Genomic DNA, 11,568 nt, shown 5'->3' with positions numbered 1-11,568 from the left:
GGCACTGGCTCCTGCAGCTCTGCTGCAGGAGCCAGTGACTCGGGGCGTAGCCCCGAGTCACTTATTACTATCCCGCGCGTTTCTTCTTCTTCTTCTTCTTATTATTATTATTATTTTTCATCTTCCTCCAAGTTTTCGTCCTCAAACTCACCCCGCAGCTTTGAGAAAACCCTCGCAAATTATATATCAAAATGTGCGTATTGTTCGGGATCGGTGTGCTATTACTTTTCTCAAATTTATCGCAGTTTTTCGCGTCGTAAGACGCGAAAAACTGCGATAAATTTCCCATAAGAAATGAATGGGACGGGCGAAAAAAACAAGATTGAAATTGGAGTTTTTCAAACATCTGTAGCTCAGGCATACATTCACCGAGAGACTTCATTTCAACTTTAAAATGTAGACCCAAGTCTGGTCTATTGGTGTGTTCATCCACATTTTGATTGGTCCTATAGTTTTTGATCAGTCACTGTTCAATGACAGTGATCGTTTGGCGGGAAATTTTGAGATTATAATGGGTGTGTATTGCGCGGAATGTTCGTGCTAGAGTGCGTGCTAGAGTGGCACAGAGTCTAAAAACGATCTGAAAATCTTCTCTTTTTCTCGTCGCTACGGCCACAAATTACACTCTACACGCATAATTTTGGGATCAGTTTGTAGACAAACTTGTCCTCTTTCGTGTGATGTCCTCGAAAAAGCCGAGAGACTTACTGAATTTAAATAGTGAGACGTTTTGTGCAGCCAGCGCCCTCCTGTTCTCCCATTAAGTCCCATGTTAAAATTCAGAGCTGTTTTGTGAGCAAAGCAGAAATGCCTCCTGTCTTTAGATCGCCATAAAACGAAAAGTTGTTGTGTCAGGAATAAAACGAGATGATGGTCGGACTCAGGAAGTTCTCGGGAGTCCGATGATCTATAGTACACTCTGATACGAGGTACGGTTCTCTCACCAGAGGATTTAGTTCAGGAGGTTCGCCGAACCCAAATCTCACTGCATACAATACAAACTCCTGTTCTCTGAGTCGCAGAGTCTTTTTAAGTCGACCATTTTGTCATTTTTCTAAAGAATATCTGGACATAAAACACACGTACATCTGGCCCAGACTTGTCCGCATCTCACAGTGTAATCGGTTTTTTGATAGCAGCTACGGTTTTGACACAATCGCAAGTTGTTCGGAAGAAACCGACAGCGAAAAAGGCGCTTTTCAAGGGAAGAGTTTAACAGGTGCAACTGTCATTTACACACACACCGGTCAATAACCCACGCACACACATCTGCAGGACAACCAGCCTGAGAGTGATTATCTTAACGAGCTCAGTCAAAACAAGGGCATTGTTTGAAAACAATCTCCGTCCAACAAACAGTTAAACTCAGCTTCAGAAAGCAGTTTCGCAAAAAGGTTGAGACAGTAGTGACACAAACACACACACAAAAAGGGCTAACCAACAGCTAAAAAGTGATTAAAAACAGCACGTCAAAACTGAACAGGAACAGGTAAACAGTGGGAGAGGTGCAGAGGTAATTATCAGCAGGTGGGGCAGAAGTTACACAGGCACACACGCACGCACACACACACACATTCAGACACACATATACCATACACATCTCCATGTAGGAGCAGACTGGGCTGCTTGTGTAGTTCAAGCAGACACACACACACAAACAGACGAAGACACACACATACGCAGTCACACACAATGACAGATACATAAACACACACACACAGACAAATGCATAATGAAAACCCCATCCCCCCGCCCCCTTGTTAACGCCGTTAGCTCTATTAGCTCTGTTAGCACAGTTAGCTCTGTTAGCGTTAGCGCCGTTAGCTCTATTCGCACCGTTAGCTGTTAGCTCCGTTAGTGTTAGCTCTGTTAGCTCCGTTAGCATTAGCTCCATTCATGTTTATTGATTCAGTTCATTAATTCATGTTAACAGAGACATGAAGCAGAGGAGAGAAGCAGACACAGACAGCTGAGGTGATCAACAGAGACAGACAAGGAGAAAGCCACAGAAACACAGCTGAGAGCAATTCATTAATCAGGGACTGACTACCTCTGATATCTGCCGTTTTCTCACATTGCAGCCTTTTTCAATTGTCCGCTGCTTCGCCATAGTTTCTCCTAGAGACTTCATTCAAACTTTAAAACGTAGATAATTTTGTCGGCTCAAAATGACCCTCGGCACATTTTGATATCTCTTACGGTTTTCGAGCTATGACCATCGAAGGCCGACGTAAGACGCAAACAACTGCGATAAATTTCCCATAAGAAATGAATGGGGAAATTTCCTCAAATTTCAGCCTTTTTCAATTGTCCGCTGCTCGGCCATACTTTGTCCTAGAGACTTCATTCAAACTTTAAAACGTAGATAATTTTGTCGGCTCGAACGCACCCCGTGTCCCTTTCAAAATTTCCCAGGGGGAATTTTCTAGTTATTATTTTTCATCTTCCTCCAAGTTTTCGTCCTCAAACTCGCCCCGCAGCTTTGAGAAAACCCTCGCAAATTATATATCAAAACGTGCGTATTGTTCGGGATCGGTGTGCTATTACTTTTCTCAAATTTATCGCAGTTTTTCGCGTCGTAAGACGCGAAAAACTGCGATAAATTTCCCATAAGAAATGAATGGGACGGGCGAAAAAAACAAGATTGAAATTGGAGTTTTTCAAACATCTGTAGCTCAGGCATACATTCACCGAGAGACTTCATTTCAACTTTAAAATGTAGACCCAAGTCTGGTCTATTGGTGTGTTCATCCACATTTTGATTGGTCCTATAGTTTTTGATCAGTCACTGTTCAATGACAGTGATCGTTTGGCGGGAAATTTTGAGATTATAATGGGTGTGTATTGCGCGGAATGTTCGTGCTAGAGTGCGTGCTAGAGTGGCACAGAGTCTAAAAACGATCTGAAAATCTTCTCTTTTTCTCGTCGCTACGGCCACAAATTACACTCTACACGCATAATTTTGGGCTCATTTTGTAGACAAACTTGTCCTCTTTCGTGTGATGTCCTCGAAAAAGCCGAGAGACTTACTGAATTTAAATAGTGAGACGTTTTGTGCAGCCAGCGCCCTCCTGTTCTCCCATTAAGTCCCATGTTAAAATTCAGAGCTGTTTTGTGAGCAAAGCAGAAATGCCTCCTGTCTTTAGATCGCCATAAAACGAAAAGTTGTTGTGTCAGGAATAAAACGAGGAGATGGCCGGACTCAGGAAGTTCTCGGGAGTCCGATGATCTATAGTACACTCTGATACGAGGTACGGTTCTCTCACCAGAGGATTTAGTTCAGGAGGTTCGCCGAACCCAAATCTCACTGCATACAATACAAACTCCTGTTCTCTGAGTCGCAGAGTCTTTTTAAGTCGACCATTTTGTCATTTTTCTAAAGAATATCTGGACATAAAACACACGTACATCTGGCCCAGACTTGTCCGCATCTCACAGTGTAATCGGTTTTTTGATAGCAGCTACGGTTTTGACACAATCGCAAGTTGTTCGGAAGAAACCGACAGCGAAAAAGCCGCTTTTCAAGGGAGGAGTTTAACAGGTGCAACTGTCATTTACACACACACCGGTCAATAACCCACGCACACACATCTGCAGGACAACAAGCCTGAGAATGATTATCTTAACGAGCTCAGTCAAAACAAGGGCATTGTTTGAAAACAATCTCCATCCAACAAACAGTTAAACTCAGCTTCACCAAGCGCTTTGCCAAAAAGGTTGAGAAAGTAGTCACACAAACACACACACAAGCAGGGCTAACCAACAGCTAAAAAGTGATTAAAAACAAGCACGTCAAAACTGAACAGGAACAGGTAAAAAGTGGGAGAGGGAGAGAGGTAATTATCAGCAGGTGGGGCAGAAGTTACACACGCACACAAACACACACACACACACACATTCAGACACACATATACCAGACACATCTCCATGTAGGAGCAGGTTGGGCTGCTTGTGTAGTTCAAGCAGACACACACACACAAACAGACGAAGACACACACATACGCAGTCACACACAATGACAGATACATAAACACACACACACAGACAAATGCATAATGAAAACCCCATCCCCCCGCCCCCTTGTTAACGCCGTTATTAGCTCTGTTAGCACAGTTAGCTCTGTTAGCGTTAGCGCCGTTAGCTCTATTCGCACCGCTAGCTGTTAGCTCCGTTAGTGTTAGCTCTGTTAGCTCCGTCAGCATTAGCTCCATTCATGTTTATTGATTCAGTTCATTAATTCATGTTAACAGAGACATGAAGCAGAGGAGAGAAGCAGACACAGACAGCTGAGGTGATCAACAGAGACAGACAAGGAGAAAGCCACAGAAACACAGCTGAGAGCAATTCATTAATCAGGGACTGACTACCTCTGATATCTGCAGTTTTCTCACATTGCAGCCTTTTTCAATTGTCCGCTGCTTCGCCATAGTTTCTCCTAGAGACTTCATTCAAACTTTAAAACGTAGATAATTTTGTCGGCTCGAACGCACCCCGTGTCCCTTTCAAAATTTCCCAGGGGGAATTTTCTAGTTATTTTTCATCTTCCTCCAAGTTTTCGTCCCTTAACTCGCCCCGCAGCTTTGAGAAAACCCTCGCAAATTATATATCAAAACGTGCGTATTGTTCGGGATCGGTGTGCTATTACTTTTCTCAAATTTATCGCAGTTTTTCGCGTCGTAAGACGCGAAAAACTGCGATAAATTTCCCATAAGAAATGAATGGGACGGGCGAAAAAAACAAGATTGAAATTGGAGTTTTTCAAACATCTGTAGCTCAGGCATACATTCACCGAGAGACTTCATTTCAACTTTAAAATGTAGACCCAAGTCTGGTCTATTGGTGTGTTCATCCACATTTTGATTGGTCCTATAGTTTTTGATCAGTCACTGTTCAATGACAGTGATCGTTTGGCGGGAAATTTTGAGATTATAATGGGTGTGTATTGCGCGGAATGTTCGTGCTAGAGTGCGTGCTAGAGTGGCACAGAGTCTAAAAACGATCTGAAAATCTTCTCTTTTTCTCGTCGCTACGGCCACAAATTACACTCTACACGCATAATTTTGGGATCAGTTTGGAGACAAACTTGTCCTCTTTCGTGTGATGTCCTCGAAAAAGCCGAGAGACTTACTGAATTTAAATAGTGAGACGTTTTGTGCAGCCAGCGCCCTCCTGTTCTCCCATTAAGTCCCATGTTAAAATTCAGAGCTGTTTTGTGAGCAAAGCAGAAATGCCTCCTGTCTTTAGATCGCCATAAAACGAAAAGTTGTTGTGTCAGGAATAAAACGAGATGATGGTCGGACTCAGGAAGTTCTCGGGAGTCCGATGATCTATAGTACACTCTGATACGAGGTACGGTTCTCTCACCAGAGGATTTAGTTCAGGAGGTTCGCCGAACCCAAATCTCACTGCATACAATACAAACTCCTGTTCTCTGAGTCGCAGAGTCTTTTTAAGTCGACCATTTTGTCATTTTTCTAAAGAATATCTGGACATAAAACACACGTACATCTGGCCCAGACTTGTCCGCATCTCACAGTGTAATCGTTTTTTTGATAGCAGCTACGGTTTTGACACAATCGCAAGTTGTTCGGAAGAAACCGACAGCGAAAAAGTCGCTTTTCAGTTAACAGGTGTAACTGTCATTTACACACACACCGGTCAATAACCCACGCACACACATCTGCAGGACAACAAGCCTGAGAATGATTATCTTAACGAGCTCAGTCAAAACAAGGGCATTGTTTGAAAACAATCTCCGTCCAACAAACAGTTAAACTCAGCTTCACCAAGCGCTTTGCCAAAAAGGTTGAGACAGTAGTCACACAAACGCACACACAAGCAGGGCTAACCAACAGCTAAAAAGTGATTAAAAACAAGCACGTCAAAACTGAACAGGAACAGGTAAAAAGTGGGAGAGGTAGAGAGGTAATTATCAGCAGGTGGGGCAGAAGTTACACACGCACACAAACAAACACACACACACACACACATTCAGACACACATATACCAGACACATCTCCATGTAGGAGCTGGTTGGGCTGCTTGTGTAGTTCAAGCAGACACACACACACAAACAGACGAAGACACACACATACGCAGTCACACACAATGACAGATACATAAACACACACACACAGACAAATGCATAATGAAAACCCCATCCCCCCGCCCCCTTGTTAACGCCGTTAGCTCTGTTAGCTCTGTTAGCACAGTTAGCTCTGTTAGCGCTAGCGCCGTTAGCTATATTCGCACCTTTAGCTGTTAGCTCAGTTAGTGTTAGCTCTGTTAGCTCTGTTAGCATTAGCTCCATTCATGTTTATTGATTCAGTTCATTAATTCATGTTAACAGAGACATGAAGCAGAGGAGAGAAGCAGACACAGACAGCTGAGGTGATCAACAGAGACAGACAAGGAGAAAGCCACAGAAACACAGCTGAGAGCAATTCATTAATCAGGGACTGACTACCTCTGATATCTGCCGTTTTCTCAATTTGCAGCCTTTTTCAATTGTCCGCTGCTTCGCCATAGTTTCTCCTAGAGACTTCATTCAAACTTTAAAACGTAGATAATTTTGTCGGCTCGAACGCACCCCGTGTCCCTTTCAAAATTTCCCAGGGGGAATTTTCTAGTTTAGTTTTTACTCCAATGTTTTGTCTTGAAACCCCTTAAAATGAAGCTGTGGGTACAACGGTACAGCGATCCAATGCAAATATTTCACAGAAAAGTATATATTTAATTCAAATTTGTGAAACAAAGCAATGATCTTTCTTTTTTTCCATCTTGTGACCCACTGAACTGGTTTACATTATACGTTGTTAATATTCCCAAATAAAATTGTTTTTAAAACATTCACAACTCAGAGAGGGAGGAAATGGGGGGTTCAGTAAGAGCCAAAGAGCAAATTATTGTCCTGGGTCCCACGAACGGTTAATCTCTCCATGGCTGGTTATTTCCTAAGGATGTATATATTTGCATGTGAGTGTATAACTGTAATAATGCATACATAGCATAAGGGTTTACTTTCACAACCTGCTTGAGGCTTTATGTGGCATGTAAGGGACAGACACACACACGCACACACACCCAAAGATTTACCTCCTCAGTTACACTAATGCACCACATGAGGTGGCAGACTGAGGTCTCATTTTCCCTGTCATTAACCAACACCTACAACCAGCACCTCCTGCCCTCGCACTTACGTAGTTACCACGACGACAAGAATACTGAGCATTCTTTCTCCGGTTGCCCGGGTGACACTAATTATAGGGTGTGGGAGGGCTCACGGGACACAGAATTCCGGAACAACCATAACGACGCAGGAGAGAGGCGTTCAGGGACGCCCAGTGACGAACAAGGGCTTAGTTATACACACACGCCACTCCCTGGATTGGCGTGTGTGTGTGTGTGTGTTTACGAGCAACTCGCACAGATTCCCCAGGGACACGTGTGCATGCCTGCCCTGCTATGATAATTACTGCGAGGAGATCACACTCCAAATGTGTGTGCATGGCATGCGTGTGTGTACATACGAATGCTGGTGCGTGTGGGCAGTTGTTTAGGGTGATTGATGTTTCAGAGCGATCAAAATGTCATTCATGTCAATGTAATGGGGCTTTATGCTGCGTGCCCGTTACGCACATATCAAGATGTAGAAAGTTTTTCAAGGAGATCTATCTCTCTCTTACACACACACACACACACATGCCCCATGGCTCTTTTCTCAAACACACGCACACAAACCAGGAAGGACACCAGGTCAAGGGCTACAAAGCAAAGGCATGAGCAAAGGAAAAAGCCCCAGTAAAGAGCAGAGGGGAGCAGAAAAGAGAGAGCTGACCGGATCAACAATAAAGTGAAGGCACAGATAGCAAAGCTGAGGAGGTGAGGCTGAGAGGCTGCTTTTTAGCAACAGAGTCAGAGGGGTTGAATACTATAAGAAGGCCTAAGAGATTAAAAGGATATTTACGCCGAGACAGAGATACAGAGAGAGAGGGTTTAATTGTGTTTTGAGGGAGACAGAAGGGGAAAGAAAGAGTGTGTGGTCAGGGCAGACGCAGCGAGCGTGTCAGAGTGTGTGTTGTGGGGTAGGGCAGGAGCAGGGAGAGCGCGTTAACGCCTCTGAGCGCCACAGAAAGAGGTTATCTCCTCAAATGCAGAGCAGACGTGCGGGCCACGGCGGGAGGAAGTTTAACGGGGATGAAAGGAAAGGTCAGCGGTCAGAACTGCATGTGCGGGGAGAATGTGAGCAGTAGACAAAAGGTCAGCACATGTCTGGAATAGACGCTCTTCAAGGCGGACATTTTGACTCGTCAAAAGCACAGGTGTAAATAACAACATTAACGATGGCTCCATTCCTTTAAGTGCCCACAGAAAGCCATGACAGTGAGCCAGCATGCACAATGCCACAGCCCTGGAACTGGCTCACTTAAGCCTCACACACACACACACACACACACACACACACACACAGTACATTGTGATGATGACCATACAATTGACGTCCTTCAGTGGCATTACGTGGTGGTGTTAGAACAGAAACAATCGCTCACTGGAGACTCACGCACACATGGCAGAGTCTTGTGCAATGAGTAAACACACACAAGGCCACACACAATCACACACTCAAACACAGGAAGGCAACAAGAAGTCAGCTGCAAAGCACAAAACAGAACGTTACCTTTGCCACAGAAAGGGAACTCTGGTTTCTTGTGAAGGAGCGTTGTCAAAACGAAATAACCACTGTTAAGATTTATTAGTTGTTGTTTTTTTTTAGGCCATGGAACCATATTTATTGAATTTCTACTTTCCGGCAGGAAAAACACATGAACCAGTTTGTTATGTGTAGTAGGAAATGTTCCATGAACAGAGAGGTAGAAAACTAGCTTTTAATGGCACAGAATGTTCATTGTTTTGTGTGTCAGGACGTCCTCGCCACACGCACTGTGACTTCTCAGCAGAGAAACAATACACGTGTGTTCTACCGAACAGGCGACTGCGAATTATCATCCCACCTTTCTGCGTGAGCGCCGTGCACGTGCATCGTCTCGCAGAGGGACTGAGAGAGAGAGACATGGGGAAGTCAGAGTAAAAGCTTTCCATGTGTGCCAGTAACGGGGAAATTAGTTCCATGCCACACACACACACACACTTCACGCATTTCTCCCAAATGTAGAGGAAGAGAGAGCGGGAGGGCGGGATGGAAAGACCTTGCACGGAGTGAATGATGTCAATAACACACAATGTCTGTGGGGAGAGTGTTGGGTAATTGTTGTGTGTGTGTGTGTGTTTCTGTGCACGGGGGGAGGGGGGTGCTCGTCATACAGTTCCTTTTGTGTTTGCCTGCCTTTTGTTTGTGTCCACAGGTGGCAAAGGACACGCTCTCATGCTCCTTCAGCCCTGCCCTTGTGGCATGCTGCGTATGTTTGCATGAGCCCGTGTGCATGTGGGTGCGTGTACACAGTGTGTGCGTGTGGGTGTGTGTACACAGTGTGTGCGTGTGTACACGGTGTGTGCGTGTGGGTGTTTGTCTGTGAAATCCTGTGCGTGCCAGTGAGACTGCGTGATTCGGGCTGTGAGAAAACAAGTGCATGTCTGTTGTACAGTGCGTGTCCTGGGAATTTACTGGGGTAGGAAGAGGACTCAGGAGTAACGTCTTGTGTGTAAGGTGTGTGTGTTCATGTGAGTGTGTGTGTGTGACTTTTAGAGGAAGCAATTAGAGGGACATTTGACTAAAATTCATGTGTTATTAAATTTTAAGGGAACAATAAAAATGCTAATAAAACAAGATGATTAATATAAAATTCTATTAAATGATATTTCAAAACAACACTAAAATTAGGTTTTATTTTGAAGAGGTGCAATAACTGTTTAACTGTTTTTACAGGCTTTCTTTCCATACTTCACTTACTGTGCAGCTCTCTTTCAGTCTGGGCAGTGCCCCCCGATTCGAGGACTCCGAACTCTCCCTGCTCTTCCTCCATCTGTGCCCCGGCCTCTTGTCTTCGTCTGCGCTGGCAGAGGAGGGTCGGAGTGTGTTTGGGGAGTTTGAAGAGCGAGTGAGAGGTACCCGGGATTGACCTTGATCCCTGGGGGTGGGTATCTCTCCCTGGGGTTTGGAGGAGACCTGAGGGAGCTCTGATGAGACGCTAGGGGTCGCAGACCAAGGAGCTCCTCTTCAGTTTGAGACAGAGCAGCAGTCAGCTCCTCCTTCTCCTGACATTCCCCTCTCACTGCCTCCTGGAGTAACGCCACCTGGAGGGTGTAAGAGAGAGAGCAGATGAAGAAGTAGTGTTTCAGCAAGTCATTTACTACTTTACTTAACTGAAGCTGTTTCTGTCCAAAGATCAAAAACACACCTGCCAGCATCTCTGAAATTGACAATTTTTTTTTTACAGAAAAACTACAATGTGTGGTTTTAGAATAGCAGTGTACTGGAAGTATTTATAGGCAAACAACAGTTGGGTCATAAACAAACAAGTCTTCACAGAGACATTTCCAGGTTTACTGTCGTGCCTGTACAGGACATACTTTGTAGAGAGAGAGAGGGAGAGAGTATGGTATGACAGAGAAGAAAAGCGTGAGAGAGGGTGAGAGAAATGCAAAAACAAAAACTGCACACATGATGTTGCCCACAGAGATAGACACTACAAGCCACAGGCTGGAAAACAGACATATATGAACTGCTCATTCAGATTAAAATACATATACACACATACAGTACTGTGCTGTGCTGGGAGGTTATACTGTTTACATCTTCAGGTCCACAGAGGGATGAGGCCTCTCTCACTCAGTCAAATCTGTTTAAAGCAAACTTCAGCTCTTGTTACGTGACAGACAGGCAGAAAAAGGAAAGCTGCGCACTTTAAATCCTGAGCCAAAGTTTAGGGAAAAAGCTGCTCTCGCAAGGCCCCTTCATGGCTCTCTCATCACTTTATATGCATCTCCTACGACTACGGCACACGGCCATAAATACTGATCACTGGCTCATCTAATTACAAACACGGGCCATTTGAATATTTAATAACAGACGTATGTAACACGAATCATCAGAATTGTCAGGTGACTAGAATTGAACAGACACTGAGTGGAAGGTTCAGGCAGATTCCTGTTGGCAGTCTCAAATTTGGCCCATATGTTTTTTGTTTTTTTTACATATGGCAATGGGCTGACATACAGATTGTATTGCAGTTTCCATAAAAGCTCTATTACATTCTAAGACCACTTCACTTGCATCAAGAAAATGACCCTTTAGTGACACTATGTAACGCTTGCTGAACAGCGGCCACTGTGGCCACAAGTGATAATTACAAGGTAATGGTAAATGCTGAAACACAGTCACAGTAGCTCAAGAAGGAGGATCCATACAGTCAGTGAACTGACTAAGTAATGTCAGTTATACAACATCTGTCTAAAGTTTGCTAACGCCACCACACTGGTCATACCAGGCCAGTTGTAGCAAGCCGCCTGAGTGGACTGAATTGATCACCAGTGCATTTTATTGTCAATTCATTTAACTTCTCATTTGTAGGAGGACGACTGTGTGATGACCTCTTTAAAAAGTTACAGTCT

The sequence above is a fragment of the Chelmon rostratus genome, chromosome 7 (genome assembly GCF_017976325.1).
Source record: "Chelmon rostratus isolate fCheRos1 chromosome 7, fCheRos1.pri, whole genome shotgun sequence".
In the NCBI taxonomy this organism is placed as follows: Eukaryota; Metazoa; Chordata; class Actinopteri; order Chaetodontiformes; family Chaetodontidae; genus Chelmon; species Chelmon rostratus.
Note: the sequence above shows the minus strand (reverse complement) of the source record.